The following is a 21,876-nucleotide window of genomic DNA, read 5'->3' as shown; positions in this document are numbered from 1 at the left end:
GAAGCACCAGTTGTGGGTCAAGCTGGAAAAATGCCAATTTCACGCCAGAGAAGTCGAGTTTCTGGGGTACAAGTTGTCAGACAAGGGCCTAGCTATGGACCCAAGCAAGGTGAAGGCAGTGCTGGAATGGAAGGCCCCCAAAACCCGGAAGGATGTGCAGAGGTTCTTAGGGTTCAGCAACTTCTACAGGAACTTCATAACCGCGCCCATCACAGATTGTCTCAGTAGCAAAAAGAAGTTCGCGTGGACAGAAAGTGCCCAGCATTCCTTTGAAAGACTGAAGAAGGCGTTCGCTTCAGAAGAGCAGCTCCTGCACGTTGATCTGGAGAAGCCCATGAAACTGGAGACAGACGCGTCCGACTGAGCCATAGGGGCGGTCCTTTTGCAGCCAGGGGCCAAGCAGAGCTGGAGACTGTGTGCCTTTTTCTCAAGGAAGCTGAACAAGTTGGAGCAAAACTATACCGTGTATGACCGCGAACTGCTTGCGATCTATGCAGCTTTTCGGCAATGGAGACATCTGTTGATAGGGGCGCGGCACAATACTGGAGGACCGCACGAGTACTCAACCAGAGACAGAGTCGATGGGCTCAGGAGTTCTCCAAGTTTTCCTTCGAGATCCGGTACGTGCCGGGAGAGGAAAATGTAAGAGCAGATGCTCTCTTCAGGAAGCCGGAGTACATGGAAGGAGAGGGACCGCCGGAGGTCCGACACGTGTTTCCCAAGGACCGATGGGTGTGTGGGGGAGCGTTGGTTAGGAAACGAGAACTGACTGGGCTTACTAGAGACGATGCATTCGCTCAAGCGAAAATCAGGGAACTCCGGGATGGAAGGGAAGACCAGGAAGGGATTGAGGGAAAAGAAGGGCTACTGTACTATAAGCTGGATCCTGTGTCATCCCCAGCTAGAGACGTATTCCCCAAAGCATCCAGATTATAAAAAAGCAACATTTCCAAGGCTTACATGAGTTGTGCCTTGCAATAAAAGCAGATCCAAAAGCCCTATTACTTCTCTTGTTTATTTTCAAGCACGAGCGTCATTGCTAATGAAGCCAAAATGGGACCTTATGCCCATGAGAAGGAGGTGTTAGCAGGCATGGTTGTGCAGAGGCACAAAACGTTCCCCTTCCACCTTGTTTAGATAGCTGAGGATCAGGTCCTATATATTTCATGTAAAGTGTCCCACATTCAATTCCAAGCACTTTTGGCATGAAAGTACCAGGACTGGACCTGAACCCGTTGCCCTTTGGATGTTTCTGATCTGGAGATGCCATCACCCCTGATCTACAGCCATACTGACAGAGACTCCAGAGGGTTTTGAACAGAAGAGTGAAGCGGCTTCAGAAACAGGGTTGGGAAGGAGAAAGGGGGATTTGTCATCTTCTAGGGTGGAAAGGAGAAAGGGAAGGACAGGCTGGCCAATTATTATGGGGTGCAGAGTGGGAAATGGCAGGTGGAGGAAGCAGAGAAGAAGAGCCCCTCCAGTTTTGAATTATTTTTTAAGTTACCTTGAGTCCTGTTTGAAAAAGGTGTCTGAGAGATATGGTGGTGGTGGGTTAGGAGGAAGAGGAGGAGGAGGAGGAGGAGGAGGAGACATGTGAAAATTGCCCTTCCTTCAAGTAAACTGAAGAGTCCATCAATTCACCTTTGAAATCTCCTTGCCCTGCATGCGCCCACTCAACCTCTTCAATTGGTCGACTTGGATTTTTTTTTTAAGAACTGTTTGATGCTATTATGACTACAACTAATAATAATTTTGGGATCTGAGCCTGTGAAAATGCTCTTCCTTCAGGTAACTGCAAGGATCCAGCAATCTGGTGGGGACAGGTGAAGCGTGAGTTATTTACCTGAGGGATAAATCCCCTGGGCATTGTATCCTCCTCATAAAGTTTTCATCTGATCCAAGCTATTTCATTCTGAAACATGACTGCGGCAGATCTGGATGTTAAAATCCCCTAGGACAACCAAACTAGGTGTCTCCAGGAAGCAGCTCAGGCAGGGAATCCTTGGTGCAGCGGGGAGGTCAGTACACCAAAAGGAATCCTGTACTGCCCCTATTGCACAATTCCCAGAACATGAACTCAGAAAACTGGGTCTTCACAATAGGACGCCTGGTGCAGACTAACAACTTCCTAAAAATCCTGGGGAAGCCAGGAGCAGCAAAGAGAGAACTGTCAAGCATAGGTGAAGGATCTTCATGGTTCAGGATGAGTTGACGTGGCAAAGCTGAATGCCAGCTTTTAAGCCAAATGGAGCCCCAAAGGTTGCCAAGAGAAGGCAGGGAGAGCGAGGGAGATAACATTTCAGTCAGGAGCAGCAACGTTCTAAGATTTCATCAGCTACATACTCAGAGCCCTGGTGGACTGTTTTGATAACATTTTGATTTATTCAGAGAATCAAGAACAGCATATACATCATATGAAAGATGTGCTTCAGAGGTTGAAAAAATGTGCTTCAGAGTTGAAAAAATAACAGTGCCACTTCTCAACAGTAGATTTCCCGACATTTCTCCCCCTGTGTGTAGATTCACCCTTAGAGTGGTGTGGTTCCTCCACTCCCAGCGGACCTCTGAATCTCTTTGTTGTTTAGGCTGATACATCTTAGCTGTCACCCTGTGTTACATCTTCCTGCTCCTCCTCACACTTCTCTCTCTTGGACTTTAGGATCTCCAAACTCTATGCTAGGAGATCAAAGGAGAAACAGGCCAGCCAGAGCACAGATGGGCAAGAGAGGCCAGCAGGCTGTGGTCTTCAGGGCAGGACACAAGGGGGAAGAGTTGGGGACACTGAATTATAGTTGTGATTCTTGGAAGAAGAGAAACAGATGGAGTCTCCCCATTGCTTTCTCCATATAGGGTCCCTTGCTGTTCTCAAGAAATCCTCCCAAATTCCTTCCATGAAAATAGGGACATCCTGTTTTATTATGAATAATAATTTTACTACAGTGGTACCTCCAGTTACAAACGCCTCAGGTTAGAAACATTTCTGGTTACAAACTTTGCTAACCTGGAAGAGTTACCACGAGTTGAGAACTTTGCCCCGGGATGAGAATGGAAATCGTGTGCCGGCAGCGCAGTGGCAGCAAGAGGCCCCATTAGCGAAAGCACACCTCTAGTTAAGAACAGTTTCAGGTTTAGAATGGATCGCCAGAACGAATTAAGTTTGTAACTAGAGGTACCGCTGAAGGAATGGGTTTCCCAAACCCAAAACTGACTGTGCAGGCAGTTTGAAACTGCACCAAAATCCCTATTTTTCCTTAGCTAAAATGCTTTAACTTGAGCTCTTGAGCCAAAACCCAGCTGCATAAACAAGTGCTCAAAGTTCCCTCCCTTATCAGTCTATGAAGGCTGGTAATGACGGATGGCTTTGTCCATTCCAAAGTGGAACAGGGATGACACTCTGGGCCTTATCTTACATCCTGACCACAAAGACCACAAAGATGCACAGACCTAGTCCGGGAGCAGCGCCAGAGTGTGTTCTTGGAGTTGGTGACCTCTTGTTCCAAGTTAAGAGCATAAGAACAGAAATACCCTTTTATGGTCAGAAGTACAGGAAGGAATACCCTTTTATGGTTAAAAATACCGGAGCAGGAACATATGTGATGTCAACCTGCGTGTATAGGCTGACGTGGTTGGATTCCTGGGGAAGGAGGGAGAGGGTGCCTGGAGGATATATATACTGCATGAAATTTCTCATTTCTTTGGACTTGCTGTGGACTGACCACGCAAGAAATAAAGAGCAGAAATAAAGAGCAGAAATAAAGAACTCTTTCTCTGAACCAACCTTCGGTGTCATTTGACATCCTTCCTCCTGTCCGGAAGCAACGCAGAGCCCACCAATCGGTAAAGTCTAATAAGGCTACACCACTGTATTTATACCCTGTATTTAAGTGTAGTCAGGATGTCTGCAGATCTCCAGAAGCAAACCTTTTAGTATCTTTATTTCGGATCCTATAAATTATGTCTAATTTGTTCAGTTTGTTTGTTTTTGAATGATTTAAGACTAAATTTTTATGTTGTAATTATTATTATTTTCCATCTTGCAAGCCACCTCAAGCATGGTATGAACTATGGAAACGCACCACTCCAATAAAATTATGTCTGGACGTATATAGCCATTCAGCTAAGTACCCACCATTCACATCTTAAAAGAGTGAGCTCTGTTGCCATAGAGAGGAATGGATGTGCATTCTCTTATCTCAACCAACTGGAAGCCATGGGATCCTAGGATGAAGAATTCTTCCTGGTAGGCACATGTGCATGCAATTATGCCCAATATACTGTAATGAGTGGGCTTTGTGGAGCTAGTTTCTGTAAAAGCCTGGGCTACTTCCCATCCTGTAATCCTTTAGCTGGAGGGGCCTAGAATCTGGTCTGGTCAGTTCAATAACCCCAAAATTCAGAGACCTGTGAATTTGGAAGGATGACTAAATTTCAACTGGCATACTTTTTCAAAGAGTACAACTCCTATTTAAAAGGAAACTTCTTCTTCTCCCTCCCATTCCACCCTCCATATTTTACCACTCTTCATTTTCCACATTGTGGCCCAGTCCTACTCGCTAGACTGTGTAGAGAGATCCTCATCCCCTTTTAGTCTTCCTTTCTTATGACGTTTTGGGCCTCTCCACAAACCATGCTTGCTGACACCTCCTTCTCATGGACGTAAGGTGCCATTTCAGCTTCACTAGCAAGAACACTCATGCTTAGAAATGAAAAACAGAGGGAAAGGGGCTTTTAGATCTGCTTTTATTGAAAGGCACAAGCTCACGTGAGCCTTGAAAATGTTGCTTTTTCAATCTGGATGCTTTGGAGAAGAAGTCCCTAGCTGGGGATCAAGCGGGATCCAGCGGCTCTCAAAGAGAGGGAGCATCTTCCACTTTTCAAAGACATCTATCACTCCTCCCGTCTAAAACATAGAAACCAGCAACAAAAAGACAACGGTTAACTCAGTTTCATAGCAAAGTGACCATGTTTGAGACACGAAAACACAAAGCAAGGCATGTTGGACCACAAGAAAGATTTCATGATAATAAACCATTGGGTAGGCATAGGTCTGTTTCAGTTTTTCATTTCCAGTAACTATGAATTACATAGATTCACCTTTCGATGAGATTTGAATCCAATCTATTGCCCATCCTTACCCTTGAGGGACTTTCTTTTCTAGGTACAATTAAATGTATGTCACAGAATAGTGAGGGAGCTTTCAAGGTCTCCAATATTCTCCTGCAGACTGGATGTTATGCACGGCAGGGATTTCTTGTTTTTGTGGCCCTGAGGAAGAGTTCTGGGGAAACAGGAAGCTTGCACCCCATTTTGTGAGAGTGTTTTGAGAAACACGGCAGAACTGGCACAATGGGGTTCATTCCGCCCAGTTGCTAATTTCTCTGTATGCACCCAAGAGAAAAGTCTACTGCCTCAGGTTCTTTCTTTAAAAGATAAAATAAGAATGAAGCTGCTTGGAATTGAAACTGGGAGATTTGCATGGAATGTATGGGATGTGAAACTGAGGTAATCTTAAATGGTGGAGGGCAGGACACCACACAGAGTAAGTGCCCAGCATCTGTTAAAGCTGCAGAATAGACATCTGTTAGGCACTGAGATAAACAATGGATAAAGCTGCACAACAAATTAAATGTGCCCATACAGTGTGGTTTAGGGATTTGGCAAAGGAGATCTGGCATAAGCTCACAGGGCAAAGGGGCCAAAGACAGCTGGACCAGCCATAAAGCAGGTGAGGACTCTGCTTCTGGTGGCAGAAGCCCCTCAGACAATAAACCCATTGGTGCCCCTCCTGCCCCGCTGGTTCTGCCTGTGGTGAACAAACTCGGCACCTTCTAGCTTAAAATGGGCAACAATGGTAGTGCCGCTTCTGTGCCTACAATCAACGGGGTATGGTGTGTGTCAGCGGCATATCAGGCCATGGCAGGAGGAGCAGGTAGATGGGCTTAGGAGCCGTGCCGGCAGAATGGCCAAGCAGCAATTAGCATTTTGCATCAAGCGGCAAAATGGGATGTTCCACCCTTGGCTGATTCTGGCATAGGTATTTTTATTTTTATTTTTTCAATGGAGCAATTGTGCTTGCAGGCAAAGGATGATCAATTTAGGGGACTCTGCATTGGGTACTTAAAATGATCAATCCAGAGGGTAATGGGAGAAGGGCAGGAGGTGTAATTCTCTTTTGGTCAGCTGAAATTACCTTTGGCAACAGGGGAGATAACTATAAAGACACCTTCCAGTCCTTTTATAATCATCGGGACAACGAAAAGGGTAGCAAGTACCATGCAGACTATGGCATTGCAAAGTAGTCTTAATTTCCTGGTCCTGTGCAGATCCTGTGCAAAGAGAGAAACAAACATAAGTGGGGAGAAGGAAGTTAATTCACAATAGGATGAAAGAGAAGAACAACTCCACAGCCCTTTGAACAGGAGTGGCTCTGTGACGCTCTGGGTGCTGTGGCATCCCAACTCCTACCCCCCACCCCCACCCCTGCCACTGGCCACTGGTGTTTACCCCCCTTGCTACATTCACAAGAAGAAATGGTCAATTTGCTTATCCAGATATTTGCTCATCAAGAAACTTTTCCCACTAATTAGAAACTTTATACCCAAAAATTTATTGGCAGACCTGTGGAAGAGACAAATCAAAATTTTATTTTCTAAAACGTATTCCATAAATTTGCATAGAATTCCATAAAATCTAACCAAACTGAGAAAAGAAGAGGCTGCTTTTGTTTTCCTTACCAGTTTTACATGCGATGCCATTTAATTCCAGTTGCAGACAACTCTGGGAGCCGGCATTTGACCACAGACAGCTTCCGGGTCACGTGGCCAGCATGACTAAGCTGCTTCTGGTGAAGCAGAGCAGCACACAGAAACGCCGTTTACCTTCCAACCAGTAGCTATTTATCTACTTGCACTTTGATGTGCTTTTGAACTGCTAGGTTGGCAGGAGCAGGGACCAAGCAACAGGAGCTCACCCCGTCGTGGGGATTCAAACCGCCAACGTTCTGATCAGCAAGCCCAAGAGGCACAGTAGTTTAAATCAGAGGGCCACCCACGTCCCTTTTTCCTTATATTACTCTGCCATAATGAAGTCAACATGTGAACATCAAAGCACAACCTTCCTTTGAAAGGCAGCTCTCCCTCCAAGTAATGTGTTTAAAAAATGTACCTGAAAAAGTGTAATTTCATGACAATAGCATGAAAATATAGGTTATAATAGGGGAAATTGCATAGCAGTTATGGGCATAATGGGGGAAATTCAGCAACACAGTGCATATATCCCCTAATAGATGCACCTTTGTAGGCAATTTTGTCTGATATATACATTTTTATGCAAAATTTACCACTAAAGAAATGTCTCTAGAAAGAAAAGTGATCTTCCTTTGCAAGGCCACAGAACAGCCACTGTACTCCTCTCCCTCTTCCACCCCATAATAGGCTGGCAGGTGTCCCTCTGTCTTCTTCCTCTCCATCCCTTACCTGGGGAAGCCAGGAGCAGCAAAGAGAGAACTGCGAAGCACAGGTGAAGGATCTTCATGGCTCAGGATGAATTGTGGTGGCAAAGCCAGGCAAAGCCAGCTTTTAAGCCAAATGGAGCCCCAAAGTTTGCCAAGAGAGGGCTGGGCTTCCCATAATTGTAATTTCTTTGGGACATTGTGGGTTAGGCTGACGTGGAAGAGAACGTTGCCAAAATCACGTGCCCCTGGAACGGCATTCCTGCATTCAGTCAGTCATAGCAGTTTTCACAGAAGATCGCAAACATTCTGAGGTGCTGTATTTATGTTTCAGAGCGAAATAGCTTGAATCAAATGAAACATTTATGAGGAGGATTCAATTCCTCACATAGGCAGGGCCCGGGGGATGTATCCCTCAGGTAAATGACTCACCCCTCACCTGTTCCCACCACATTGCTGGACCCTTGCGGTTAACTGAAGGAAGGGGACTTTCACATGCTCGTCTCCTACAATGATTATTCTTAGTAGTAGCCCGTGCTCCCCCCCCCCCAAAAAATGTTTAGGATTACTCTCATTTTCCTACTCATGTTGAAATACTGCTCCTCAATCTGGCCAAACTTAGATTCACAAAATGTTTAGGGGTATGCGCACGCCTGCATCCCCCCAGGAAATAGCACTGGTAGTAGTAATAGTTTCAAACAGGTCTTCCAAAAAAAAAAAAAAAGAAAAAGGATTCAAGTCCACTGATTGAAGAGGTTGAGTGGAACATGCAGGGCAAGGAGATTTCAAAGGTGAAATGATGGGCTCTTTGCTTACTTGAGGGAAAGGTGATCTTCACATGCACCCTTGTCCTTCTTTTCATTCTTGCAATCATCATCATCCTATTTCTTAAACACCTTTTTCTAACTAGACTCAAAGCAACTTACAAACAGGAGGGGCTCTGCTTCTCTGTTTGCTCCACCTGCCATGTCCCACTTTGCACCCCATAATAATTGGCCAACCAATCCTTCCCTTTCTCCTTTCCTCCCTAGAATATGACTAAGCCCCCTTTCCCCCTTCCCAACCCTGTTTCTGAAGCTGCTTCACTCTTCTGTCCTGCTCTGGTCCATGGGGTCACGAAGAGTCGGACACGACTAAACGACTAAACAACAAGATGACCATAGGTTTCTTTACAAGCTGATGATCATTTATCTGATTCCAGTTTAACCTCCTTTAATATAGCATTAATCCACTGTTAAAATCCATTAGCGTTTTCCATTAAAATTTTATTATATCCTCCATTATGGAAAAACTTCATTGCTACAAACTCATCTCTCCACCCTCCATCTTCCATGTCTTAGAGCCATTCTACTCCATCAGAAACATAAAAAACAAAAATAATACTCCTTATAGTCGTTATGTAGGTTGATTATACAGCCTGCCAGATTTACAGTTGTCTTAATTAGGTTTTTCATTAATTAAACAACCACTGGAAGTATCTCTAATGCAACCTTTTTATTACACAGAATGTCATTTTCATAGAGCAGCGAGTACCATCTACCTGTTCCATTAGTTACACAAAGCATCAATTACTTAAGTGGTCCCTGAATACATCGTCCTTTGATTGCAAGCTTAATTGGTTGTGCAGCCAGTTGTTTTCATAATTTGTCCATTGCAAAAGACACCTATGGCAGAATCAGCCTAGGGCGGCACTTCCCGTATTGCCCCAAATGGCAGCCCAAAATCAGTGCTGATGATGCTGGTGCTTCTCCTCCACTGGCAGAAGCAGCAGGGCAGGAGGGGCACCCATGGGCATTGTGCCTGGTTGGGGGCTTCTGCCACCTGAAGCAGCATCCTCACCTGCCTCAAGGCTCTGGGATCAGCCCTGTCTTTGGTTGCTTTGCTCTGGGAGGTTTTGCCAGTTCCTCTGGATCGAATTCTTCAATCACATCGTATTTGATTGTTTAGATTAATATGCAGTTTCCTCTATTGTTTATCTCAGTGGAAAGGGATCATCATAACAGTCCATCCTCAAACTTCAATAGCTGCTGGGCATTTGCTCACTGTGATCTTCTCCCCTCCATCTTGTTTGAATAGCTGAGGACTAAAAGGTAAATGTAAAAGACCCCTGAAAGTTAAGTCCAGTTAAAAAAGGAAAAAGGATGAGGATGATGATTACAAGAATGAGAAAAAGGACAAGAGACCATGTGAAGATTGCCCTTCCTTCAAGTAAGCAGAGTCCTTCGTTTCACCTTTGAAATCTCCTTGCCCTGCATGTTCCACTCAACCTCTTCAATCAGTGGACTTGAATTTTCTTTTTTTTTCTGGAAGAACTGTTTGAAGCTATTACTACTACCAGTGCTATATCCTGGGGGGATGCAGGGGTAACACATACCCCTAAACATTTTGTGAATCTAAGTTTGGCCAGTTTGAGGAGCAGTATTTCAACATGAGTAGGAAAATGAGAGTAATCCTAAACATTTTTTAGGGGGGGGGGGAGCACGGGCTACTACTAAGAATAATCATTGTAGGAGACGAGCATGTGAAAGTCCCCTTCCTTCAGGTAATTGCAAGGGTCCAGCAATGTGGTGGGGACAGGTGAGAGGTGAGTCATTTACCTGAGGGATACATCCCCCTAGCACTGCCTATGTGGGGCATCGCATGCTCCTCATAAATATTTCATTTGATTCAAGCTATCTCGCTCTGAAACATGAATACAGCACATGTGAATGTTTGTGATTTTACTTCTGTGGAAACTGCTATGACTGACCGAATGCACGAATGCCTTTGCAGAGGCACGTGATTTTGGCAACGTTCTCATCCACGTCAGCCTAAGTCACAACGTCCCAAAGAAATTACAATTATGAAATCTTCTTCTCCCTACCTGCCTTCTCTTGGCAAGCTTGGGGGCTCCATTTAGCTTAAAAGCCGGCATTCGGCTTTGCCACCACAATTCATCCTGAGCCATGAAGATCCTTCACCTGGGCTTGGCTGTTCTCTCTTTGCTGCTCCTGGCTTCCCCAGGTAAGGGATGGAGAGGAAGAAGACAGAGGGACATCTGCCAGCCTATTATGGGGTGGAAGAGGGAGAGGAGTACAGTTGCTCTTCTGTGGCCTTGCAAAGGAAGCTCCCTTTACTTGCTAGAGATGTTTCTTTAGTGGTAATCTCTTTAGTGGGAATTCTTTGCATAAAAATGTATATACAGTATCTGACAAAATTGCCTACCAAAGTGTGTCTACTAGGGAAAATATGCACTGTGTTGCTGAATTTCCCCCATTATGCCCATAACTGCTATGTAATTTCCCCTGTTATAACCTATATTTTCATGCTATTGTCATGAAATTACCCTTTTTCAGGTACATTTTTTAAACACATTATTTGGAGGGAGAGCTGACTTTCAGAGGATAGCTGTGCTTTCATGTTCACATGTTGTCTTCATTATGGCACACTAATATAAGGGCAAAGGGATGTGGGTGGCCCTGTGGTTTAAACCACTGAGCCTCTTGAGCTTGGCAATCAGAAGGTTGGCAGTTTGAAATCCCACAACGGGGTGAGCTCCCATTGCTCGGTCGCAGCTCCTGCCAACCTAGCAATTCGAAAGCACATCAAAGTCAAGTTGATAAATAGGTACCGCTCTGGTGGGAAGGTAAACAGCTTAGTCATGCTGGCCACATGACCCGGAAGCTGTCTCTGGTCAAACGCCGGCTCCCTCAGCCTGTAAAGCAGGATGAGCGCACAACCCCAGAGTTGTCTGCAACTGGACTTAACTGTCAAAACAGTCCTTTACCTTTTTTTTTAATATATGGAAAATGGCATCGCATGTAAAACTGGTAAGGAAAAACAAATGTAGCCTCTTCTTTGCTCAGTTTGGTTAGATTTTATGGAATTCTATGCAGATTTATGGAATATTTTTTACAACATAAAATTTTGATTTGTCTCTTCCACAGGTCTGCCAATAAATTTTGGGTATATAGTATCTAATTAGTGGGGAAATTTTCTTGATGTACTATAGAGCCTTTTATTCTGGGTAGTCCTAGGGGCTCTGATGGCTTCAGTTACAGGCTTTAGTTTCTCTATAACTTATAAGTCATGTGTAATCGTTCTAGGGGTTGCTCGTGCGTAAAACCGGTGCAACACCTGGCTGGGTTGCCTGAGTGAACCTTTTCTGTCCGGACAGCCACTCACCCGTGGCTGTCTCAGTCGCTGGCAGAATCCGTCAGTGGGCGTTTCTTGAACTTCTTCCAGCAAAGAAGCTCTTTGATGCCTAGTCTCCTCTTACTCTCCCTGCGCGGAAGCCTTCTGCGCAAGAAGGGTGTAGGCAGTAGAGGACCCTTACTCTCCCCGCTGGTTCCTGACAAGGAGTCATGGTACTGCCTCGCCGATTCCCCCATCTGCCCCCTTTCTCAACTGGTGCTACGCTGATTCTCTTCCCCAGAAAATGGACTGCCTCTCCCCATCCCGGGACGCTCTCTGGGACCCCTCCGGAGTTCGCTCTCTCCCTCCGGCCCTGATGGCAGTTCCCTGACATCCACCTTCTCCCCAGGACCCCACCCCCACCCCGGCACGATTTTCCGATACCACCTCCTCTATCTCCTCGGCCGACGATGCGGGGAACCCCCTGAAGGAGCTGTCATCATCTCCTGAGGATTCAAAACCAGCCTCCCATCCGCTCGGATCTCTTCCCGCTGTTTGAACCTCCCAGTCTGATTCCTCTCCCTCGGACACCTCCCCTCCCTCCTCTTTGGAGGCAGGAAAACTCACAAAGTCCCCTTCATCGTCTGTGGGTCTAAATTCTTCCTCCCAGAATCTAGCTAGTGGTTTCGGCTTATTTGGGAACAAACTGTGGAATTCTTCCACCATATACCCGTCACTGATTGATTCAGCGGGGACCCACGTGTTTTTCGACCTAGGTTCTCCCTCCGAGGCTACCAAGTACTCTACCTGGCGACCTCGCCACCTTGAATCGAATATTTCTGTGGCCTGGTTACAGTGTTCCCTCTCGTCTACCCGCGGGTGGGTGGTAACCCCTCCCTCCTGTTCCGGGAATTCCCGCCCCTCCCTGTAAGTTGAAAGTAGGAACCTATGGAACACCGGATGTATCTTCTTGCTGTCAGGCAACATGAGCTTAAATGCCACTGGGTTTACCTGCTGTATTACCTCAAAAGGTCCCAGCCGCCTTGGCTGCAACTTCTTGCACCCTCCCTTTAGGGGTAACCCTTGGGATGACAACCACACCCGGTCTCCCACCCGTATGGCCTCCCCCTCCTGATGGTGCCTGTCCACCTGCCTCTTGTAAACTTCCTTGGCCCGCTCCAAGTTCAACCTGAGTTGCTGGTGCAAGGCCTCCATTTCCTCAACAAATTGCTCAGCCACGGGTACACTCCATCCTTCCTCCCCCCACCCGGGGAAGGCCCTGGGGTGACACCCGTAATTGGCCATGAAAGGGCTCATTCCCGTGGACACGTGTTCAGCATTATTGTACGCAAATTCAGCCAAAGCTAATTTCTCTACCCAGTCGTTCTGTCTCTTGCTGACATAGCAGCGTAGGTATTGCTGGAGTATACCGTTTGCTCTTTCTGCTTGTCTGTTGGTCTCTGGGTGCCTCGCCGTTAAGAAGCTCACCTCGACCTGTAGCAAACTCATGAGCTTCCTCCAGAACCAGGAGGTAAATTGTTTCCCGCGATCCGAATATAACTCTCAAGGGAGCTCCATGTAGTCTAAAAATGTGATCCACAAACAGCCTGGCTGTCTCCTCTGCCGTTGCTGCATGTGAGCAAGCTACGAAATGGCACATTTTCGTCAGTAGATCGACTACTACCATGACCGCTGTCTTCCCCCTAGACTTGGGCAGATCTGTCATAAAATCAATGGACACCACCTCCCAGGGCTTTCCCGGTGTAGGTAGGGGTTCCAGTAACTCTGTGGGGGCCGCCCTTTCCCCCTTAGCCCTCTGGCATCGGTCGCACCCTCGTACATATTCTTGTACGTCTTCCCTCACCTTTGGCCACCAGAACTGCCTGGTGACAAGTAGCATGGTCTTGTGCTGTCCAAAGTGCCCAGCTGTTGGGTTGTCGTGGAGTTGCCTAAGTACCTTCCCCCTCAAAGTCTCCCCTGGTACATACAGCTCTCCCTTATAGTACAGTAGCCCTTCCTTTTCCTCAAACCCTCCATTGTCTTCCTTTCCGTCCCTGAGTTCCCTAATCTTGGCCTGAGCAAACTCATCGTCTCTGGTGAGCCCTGCCAGTTCTCGTTTCCCAACCCACGTTCCTCCACACACACACCGGTCTTCGGGGAACACGTGCCTGGTCTCTGCTGGCCCCTCCACTTCCATGTACTCCGGTTTCCTGGAGAGAGCACCTGCCCTTACGTTTTCCTCTCCCAGGACGTATCGAATCTCGAAGAACTTGGCGAACTCCTGGGACCATCTGATCTGTCTCTGGTTGAGCACTCATGCGGTCCGCCAGTATTCCAAGTTCTTGTGGTCCGTTCGGACCTGGATTTTGTGCCACACCCCTATCAACAGATGTCTCCATTGCCGAAATGCCGCATAGATCGCAAGCAATTCTCGGTCATACACCGTGTAGTTTTGCTCTGACTTGTTCAGCTTCCTAGAGAAAAAGGCACATGGCCTCCAGTTCTGCTTGGCCCCAGGCTGCCCCAACCGCGTAGTCGGACGCATCCCTCTCCAGTCTCATGGGCTTTTCTGGATCCATGTGCAGGAGCTGCTCCTACGAGGCGAACGCCTTCTTCAGCTTTTCAAAGGATTGCTGCGCATCCTCTGTCCATGTGAACTTCTTTTTGCTACTAAGACAATCAGTTATGGGCGCTGTCAAGTGAGCAAAGTTCTTTATGAACTTCCTGTAGAAGTTGCTGAAGCCTAGGAACCTCTGCACATCCTTTCTGTTTTGGGGGGCTTTCCATTCCAGCACTGCCTTCACCTTGCTCGGATCCATGGCTAGTCCTTTGTCGGACAACCTGTACCCCAGGAACTCGACCTCCCTGGCGTGGAATTGGCATTTTTCCAGCTTGACCCACAACTGATGCTTCTCCAATCTCTGTAGCACCTCCCTGACGTCTCTGATGTGTTGCATTTCATTGTCCGAATAGATCAAGACGTCATCCAAAAAGGCTACGCAATTCTTGTACAGCAGGGGCCCCAACACATGGTGCATGAAGGCTTGAAAGCAGGCGGACCCCGATTGTAATCGAAATGGCATGACTAAGAACTCAAAAGCCCCCAGGGGGGTGAACATGGTCGTTTTCCATTCGTCCCCCTCCCTTATCCTAATCAGATTATATGCTCCCCTGAGGTCCAGCTTGGTAAAAATCTTTCCCCGCCTCACACATGTCAAAATATCGTCGATCCTGGGCATTGGGAAAGTCACGGGTTCTGACACCAGGTTTACGGCCCTGTAATCCACAACTAATCTGGGCTGGTTAGTCTCTTTTTTGTCCACAAAGAATACGGGACTGCCCCCCACCGCCTTGGATTCCCTTATGAAACCCCTCTTCAGGTTCTTGTCAATAAACCGCCGCAACTCCTGCATCTCCCGGTCGGACATGACATACAGCTTACCCACCGGTAACTGAGCCCCTGGAAGCAGGTTGATTTGGCAGTCAAATGGTCTGGGGGGGGCAGTCTGTCTGCCTCCTTCAAATCCGTATATTGTGGTGGCACCTCCCTTTTTTGCTCCAGGGCCGCCCCAGCCACCTTGGCTACAGTCATCCTTGGTTCCTTCCCTCCCAGACAGTGTTCTAAGCAGTAAGCTGACCCAAAGGTGACCGACCGCTGATGCCATGACACTACTGGGTCATGTATTGCCAGCCAGCTCATTCCCAGTATTATTGGGGGTCCTGCCAGCGTGGCCACATGAAAGGCTATGGTTTCCGTGTGCCTGGAGACACTCATTTGCATTGGTGGTGTCTGGTGTGTCACTTCCCCTCCCAGGAGTTCCCCGTCATCGATGGTGTTCACCTGCAAGGGAAAATCTAGTGGCAACAGGTGGAGCTGATGCTCCAGAGCGAAGTCTCTGCTGAAGAAATTACACGAGCTGCCAGAATCTAGCAGCCCTTCCACTTTGACGGGGTGCCCATTTGGGAATTCTAGCACCACCTCTATGGCTATAGCTGCCCTGGGTGGGTCAGGCTGGGGCACTTCTATTGGTTGCTGGCCTGGCTGCTGCCCCCGCTGGTTGGCAGCCAGGCGTTGTTTCCCTGCACCGGCCCCTTCTCCCCCTTCTCGTCGTGGCCTGTAGTCCCCATCATGCCTTGCAAGGCTTTCCGTTGAGGGCAGACCCTTGCAAAATGTCCCGGTTGCTGACAGAGGAAACACTTCTTGGTAGTTTTCCACTCCTTCCCCTCCCTCTTCCGGCCTTCACCGGCGTTTGGAACTTCGCGCGCGCACGGGCCATCAATTTCCATCGGCTCCACCATCTGGGAAGGCTCCCTCAGCATCTCCGGAATGAGGTTGCCATGGAAACGTTCTCCCCTTATCTCCCGCTTCTCCTGAGACCACGCTTCCTGGCGTACTCCGATCGCCAGCACAGCCTTTGTGAGTTCATCCATCGACCGCGGGCGAGGCACTCAGGACAGCTCGTCTTTCACTCCAGGGTCCAAACCCACCTCAAACAACATTTGTATTGGTTCAGAGTCCAGATCCCACCTGAGCTTGTGGACTAACATTGCAAAACGCGACCAGTAGTCTCTGACGGACAGGCCCCCCTGCTTGCACCCCATAAGCTCCCTCCGTGTCACGCATTGCTCCACCTCGCTGGAGAACATCGCGTCCATCGCCTGGTAGAATTTCTTAAGATCTTTCAATGCATCATTCTGTGTCGCCATTAGGGGCCTGATCCATTCGCGGGCCCCATCCTGCAGATGTCCTACAATGTATGCCACCCTCTCCCCATCGTCCGCAAAGTCATTTTTCTGCAAATCCAAAGCGTATTGAATTTCCGTTCGGAAAGCATTGTAGTCCTGGGGCTTTACACCAAACTTATGTACCAGCCCCGGGACCTTCCTCCCTATCGGGGTGGCTCTGACCTGTGCATCCTGAGCCCGTCTCTCCTCCAGCTGCGCAGACAGGGTAGCGACATGCGCCTCCAGGGCTTGGTTCCTCTCGACCAGACCTCGCACCCTGGCTTCTTGCTCTGTCCCTCCGGCTGGCGCTGTTTGGCTCATCGTGCTGCCTCTCCAGGGCTGCACACAAGCATTGTCAGGGATTGACAGATTGCTGTAATGGTTCTAGGGGTTGCTTGTGCGTAAACCGGTGCAACACCTGGCTGGGTTGCCTGAGTGAACCTTTTCTGTCTGGACAGCCACTCACCTGTGGCGGTCTCAATCGCTGGCAGAATCCATCAGTGGGCGTTTCTTGAACTTCTTCCAGCAAAGAAGCTCTTTGACGCCTAGTCTCCTCCTACTCTCCCTGTGTGGAAGCCTTCTGTGCAAGGAGGGTGTAGGCAGCGGAGGACCCTTACCCTCCCCGCTGGTCCCTGGCAAGGAGTCATGGGACTGCCTCGCCGATTCCCCCATCTGCCCCCCTTCTCCACTGGTGCTACGCTGATTCTCTTCCCCAGAAGATGGGCTGCCTCTCCCCATCCAGGGACATTCTCTGGGACCCCTCTGGAGCCCGCTCTCTCCCTCTGGCCCTGATGGCAGTTCCCTGACACCATATGTGCCTCACTTCTTGCTGTCGTGTTTCGTGGACTGACACCCTCCACTCATGAGCAAATATCTGGATAGGCAGATTGACCATTTCTTCTTGTGAATGTAGCAAAGGTGGTAAACACCAGTGACCACTGGCGGGGTGGGGGGTAGGAGTTGGGATGCCACAGCACCCAGAGCATCACAGAGCCTCTCTTGTTCAAAGGGCTGTGGAGTTGTTCTTCTCTTTCATCCAGTTGTGAATTAAATTCCTTCTCCCCACATATGTTTGTTTCTCTCTTTGCACAGGATCAGCGGATGAGGGACCTACCAATGCTTTTGAATGCATGGAAGCCGGAGGTTTTTGCTACCGTAGACGTTGTGACAGAAATTATGAAAAAATTGGAAGGTGCGCCGTTTTGCCTAACTGTTGCAGAAGGTAATTTCAGCTGACCAAATGAGAATTATAACTCCTGCCCCTCTCCCATTACCCTCTGGATTGATAATTTTAAGTACCCAATGCAGCATCCCCTAAACTGATCATCCTTTGCCTGCAAGCTCAATTGCTCCATTGCAAAAATAAAAATAAAAATACCTATGACAGAATGAGCCAAGGGTGGAACATCCCATTTTGTCGCTTGATGCAAAATGCTAATTGGTGATTTGCCATTCCGCCGGCACGGCTCCTAAGCCCATCTACCTGCTTCTCCTGCCATGGCCTGATCTGCCGCTGACACACACCATACCCTGTTGGTTGCAGGCACAGAAGCGGCAATACCATTGTTGCCCATTTTAAGCAAGATGGTGCCGGGTTCTGTCCTCACAGGCAGAACCAGCGGGGCAGGAGGGGCACCAATGGGTTTGTTGTCTGAGGGGCTTCTGCCACCAGAAGCAGGGTCCTCACCTGCCTCATGGCTGGTCCAGCTGTCTTTGGCCCCTTTGCCCTGTGAGCTTATGTCAGTTCGCCTTTGACAAATCCCTAAACCACACCGTATGGGGACATTTAATTTGTTGTGCAGTTTCATCCATTGTTTATCTCAGTGCCTAAGGGATGTCTATTCTGCAGCTTTAACAGATGTTGGGCACTTACACTGTGTGGTGTCCTGCCCTCCACCATTTCAGATTACCTCAGTTTCACATGCCATACATTCCATGCAAATCTCCCACTTTCAATTCCAAGCAGCTATATTCTTATTTTATCTTTTAAAGAAAGAACCTGAGGCAGTAGACTTTTGTCTTGGGTCCTGGCAGAGAAATTAGCAACTGGACGGAATGAACCCCAGGGTGCCAGTTCTCCCGTGTTTCTCAAAACATTGTCACAAACTAGTGAGCAAGCTTCCTGTTTGCCCAGAACTCTTGCTCAGGGCCACAAAGACAACAAATCCCTGCCATGCATAACATCCAGTCTGCAGGAGAATATTGAAGACCTTGCAAGCTCACTCACTATTCTGTGACATATTTAATTGTACCTAGAAATAAAGTCCCCCAAAGGTAAGGATGGGCAAAAGACTGCATTTAATTCTCATCGAAAGGTGAATCTATGTAATTCATAGTTTCTGGAAATGAAAAACTGAAACAGACCTATCCCTACCCAATGGCTTATTATCATGAAATCGTTCTTGTGGTCCAACATGCCTTGCTTTGTGTTTTCATGTCTCAAACATGGTCACTTTGCTATGAAACTGACTTAACTGTTATCTTTTTGTTGCTGATTTCTATGTTTTAGACTGGAGGAGTGATAGATGCCTTTGAAAAGTGGAAGATGCTCCCTCTCTTTGAGAGCCGCTGGATCCCGCTTGATCCCCAGTTAGGGACTTCTTCTTCAAAGCAACCAGATTGAAAAAAGCAGCAGTTTCAAGGCTCACATGAGCTTGTGCCTTGCAATAAAAGCAGATCCAAAAGCCCTTTCACCTCTGTTTTTTCATTTCTAAGCATGAGTGCTATTGCTAATGAAGCCAAAATGGCACCTTACATCCATGAGACGGTTGTTTCAGCAGGCATGGTTGTGCAGAGGCCTAAGACGTCATTATAAAGGAAAACTAAAAGGGGGTGAGGATCTCTCAAAACAGTCTAGCGAGTAGGACTGGACCACAATGTGGAAAATGAAGAGTGACAAAATATGGAGGGTGGAATGAGAGGGAGAAGAAATTCTGATCAGTTTCCCTTTAAATGATAACCAAACTGAGTTGCACTCTTCGAAAAAGTATGCCAATTGAACTATAGTCATCTTTTCAAATTCACAGGTCTTTGAATTTTGGGGTTATTAAACTGACCAGACCAGATCTGGAAGTTTCCTCTTATAGATTCTAGGCCCCTCCAGCCACAGGATTACAGGATGGGAAGTAGCCCAGGCTTTTACAGAAACTAGCTCCACAAAGCACACTCATTACACTTTATTAGGCATAATTGCATGCACATGTGCCTACCAGGAAGAATTCTTCATCCTAGGATCCCATGGCATCCAGTCGGGTGAGATAAGAGAATGCACATCCATTCCTCTCTATGGCAACAGAGCTCACTCTTTTAAGATGTAAATGGTGGGTACTTAGCTGAATGGCTATACAGTGGTACCTTGGTTCTCAAACTTAATCCGTTCCGGAAGTGCGTTCCAAAACCAAAGCGTTCCAAAACTAAGGTGAGCTTTCCCATAGAAATTAATGCAAAATGGATCAATCCATTCCAGACTTTTAAAAACAACTCCTAAAACATCAATTTAACATGAATGTTACTATCTAATGAGACCATTGTTCCATAAAGTGAAAACAATCAACAATGTACTGCAAACCCACAATCAATCAATCAATCAATCAAAAAAGGGCCTCAAAAACAAAAAGGCAAAATAAATAGGAAAAAAAGACAGTCCTCAGCATAACATTCGTAATGCAAGTGTAACACTCAAAATGGAGCAAAGCTCCAAGAGAGAGAAGTGTGAGGAGGAGCAGGAAGATGTAAAACAGGGTGAAAGCAAAGGTGTATCAGCCTAAACAACAAAGAGATTCAGAGGTCTGCTGAGAGTGGAGCCACCACACCACTCTAAGGGTGAATCAACAAACAGGGGGAGAAATGTCGGGAAATCTACTGTTGAACGTGGAACTGTCATTTTTCCAACTTGGCATACAGCCAGTGTTCTCACCACCTCTGAAGCACATCTTTCATAGGATGTATATGCTGTTCTTGATTCAAAACAGTCCACCAGGAGTCTGAGTATGTAGCTGATGAAATATTGGAACGTTGCTGCTCCTGACTGGAATGCAAAGGGCATGACAAAATACTTGAAGCTGCCATACCTGGTGGAAAATATAATGAATGAATTAATTTATTACGGTCATAGACCAGAAAAAACAACGATAGTTTACAAGGGGAGTAATGGTGTCAATTAAAAATTGTAAAATTATACATAAAAGCAATACACATATGCACACACACACACACACACACACACGCACACACGCACTACAATATGTGTATAGACTTAAAAAATGAGGGGGCTTGTCCAGGGGTCAAGTCTTTTACTTTTTTACAGCTAAAGCCCTCCGCTTGATCGCAGCCGCAGAAAATTTGGCCACTTTCAGTGTACCGTTCTTCGGTCAAGGGTATACGATAGCTGCGCTCCCCTGCTAGAACCTCCAAACAAGCTCAAGGTCCATTTGTAGGAGAACGTAGGGTGGTGGAAAATATAGTTTTCCACTCATCTCCCTCTCTTATTCAAATTGAGTTTTACACCCCCCTCAAATCCAACTTTCTGAAGACTTTCGCTGGCCTCATCCTTTCCAACAAATCCCCAATCTGTGGTAGAAGATAGCAGTTTGTCAACATTATTTTGTTCACCTTCTTATAGTCCAGACACATCCTCAATTCAGCAGTATTTTGCTTTTTTATGGACAGCGCCACCTGGTTCCTTCAAAGTTCTTGCCAGGTTCTTCTCCAGAAATTCCCTCAAAGTTGCCAGCGAGTATATTAGCAAAGAGAATGAAAAAAGTATTGCAAGAATTTTATACATAAGGATCAAGCGGGTTTTCTTCCTGGCAGACAGATGAAAGATAATATAAGAAACATAATAAATATATTGGAATATCTGAATGCCAGGAACAAAAAAACAAGCTATTTTAATTTTCGTGGATGCTGAAAAGGCCTTCGATAATATATCATGGAACTTTAAAAAGTTCCATTAAAAAATCTGGAGTATATGGAAGTGGGTAAGGAATTCTATAATGGGATAAAGGCAATATATACAGAACAGAAAGCGAAATTGATAGTAAATAACTATACTACAGAAGATATTAAAATAACCAAGGGTACAAGGCAGGGATGCCCACTGTCACCATTATTATTCATTACGGTGCTGGAAGTTTTGCTAAAATCAATAAGAAAAAATGAAGATATAAAAGGGGTGTCTACAGGGAAAAATGAATACAAAGTTAAAGCATTCGCGGATGACTTGGTAATGACAGTAGAAGAATCAGTGGGAAGTATTGAAAGAATCTTAGAAGAAATAGAACAATTTGGACAAGTTGCAGGATTCTATCTCAACAAAAAAACACACGAAAATTATGGCTAAAAATATGAATCAAGAATTAATTGAGGAAATACAACAAAGGACAGAGATAGAAGTGGTGAATAAAGTGAAGTATTTAGGAATATGGTTAACCCCCAAGACCATTGATTTGTTTCAAAACAATTATTTACCTATGTGAAATCAAATAAAAAGGGATTTGGAGGTGTGGGGAAGACTGAAATTGTCCTTTTGGGGGAGAATATTTACGATAAAAATGAGTGTGCTACCCAAGATGTTATTCCTTTCCCAA

The 21,876-nt window shown here is 46.5% G+C and overlaps 1 long non-coding RNA gene across 1 annotated transcript in view; it reads left to right on the top strand.

The window, feature by feature from the left end:
• LOC310842170 overlaps positions 1-18,972 on the top strand; it is a 36,837-nt gene extending 17,865 nt beyond the window's left edge. Inside the window, exon 3 of the long non-coding RNA XR_014562960.1 lies at positions 18,798-18,972. This is a non-coding gene — a long non-coding RNA (uncharacterized lncRNA). The remainder of the gene's footprint in view (positions 1-18,797) is intronic.
• Positions 18,973-21,876: the final 2,904 nt, after the last annotated feature.

This window comes from Podarcis gaigeae (assembly GCF_964106915.1).
Source record: "Podarcis gaigeae genome assembly, chromosome: 3".
Classification (NCBI taxonomy): domain Eukaryota; kingdom Metazoa; phylum Chordata; class Lepidosauria; order Squamata; family Lacertidae; genus Podarcis; species Podarcis gaigeae.
This window is presented reverse-complemented; position numbering and strand designations above follow the sequence as displayed.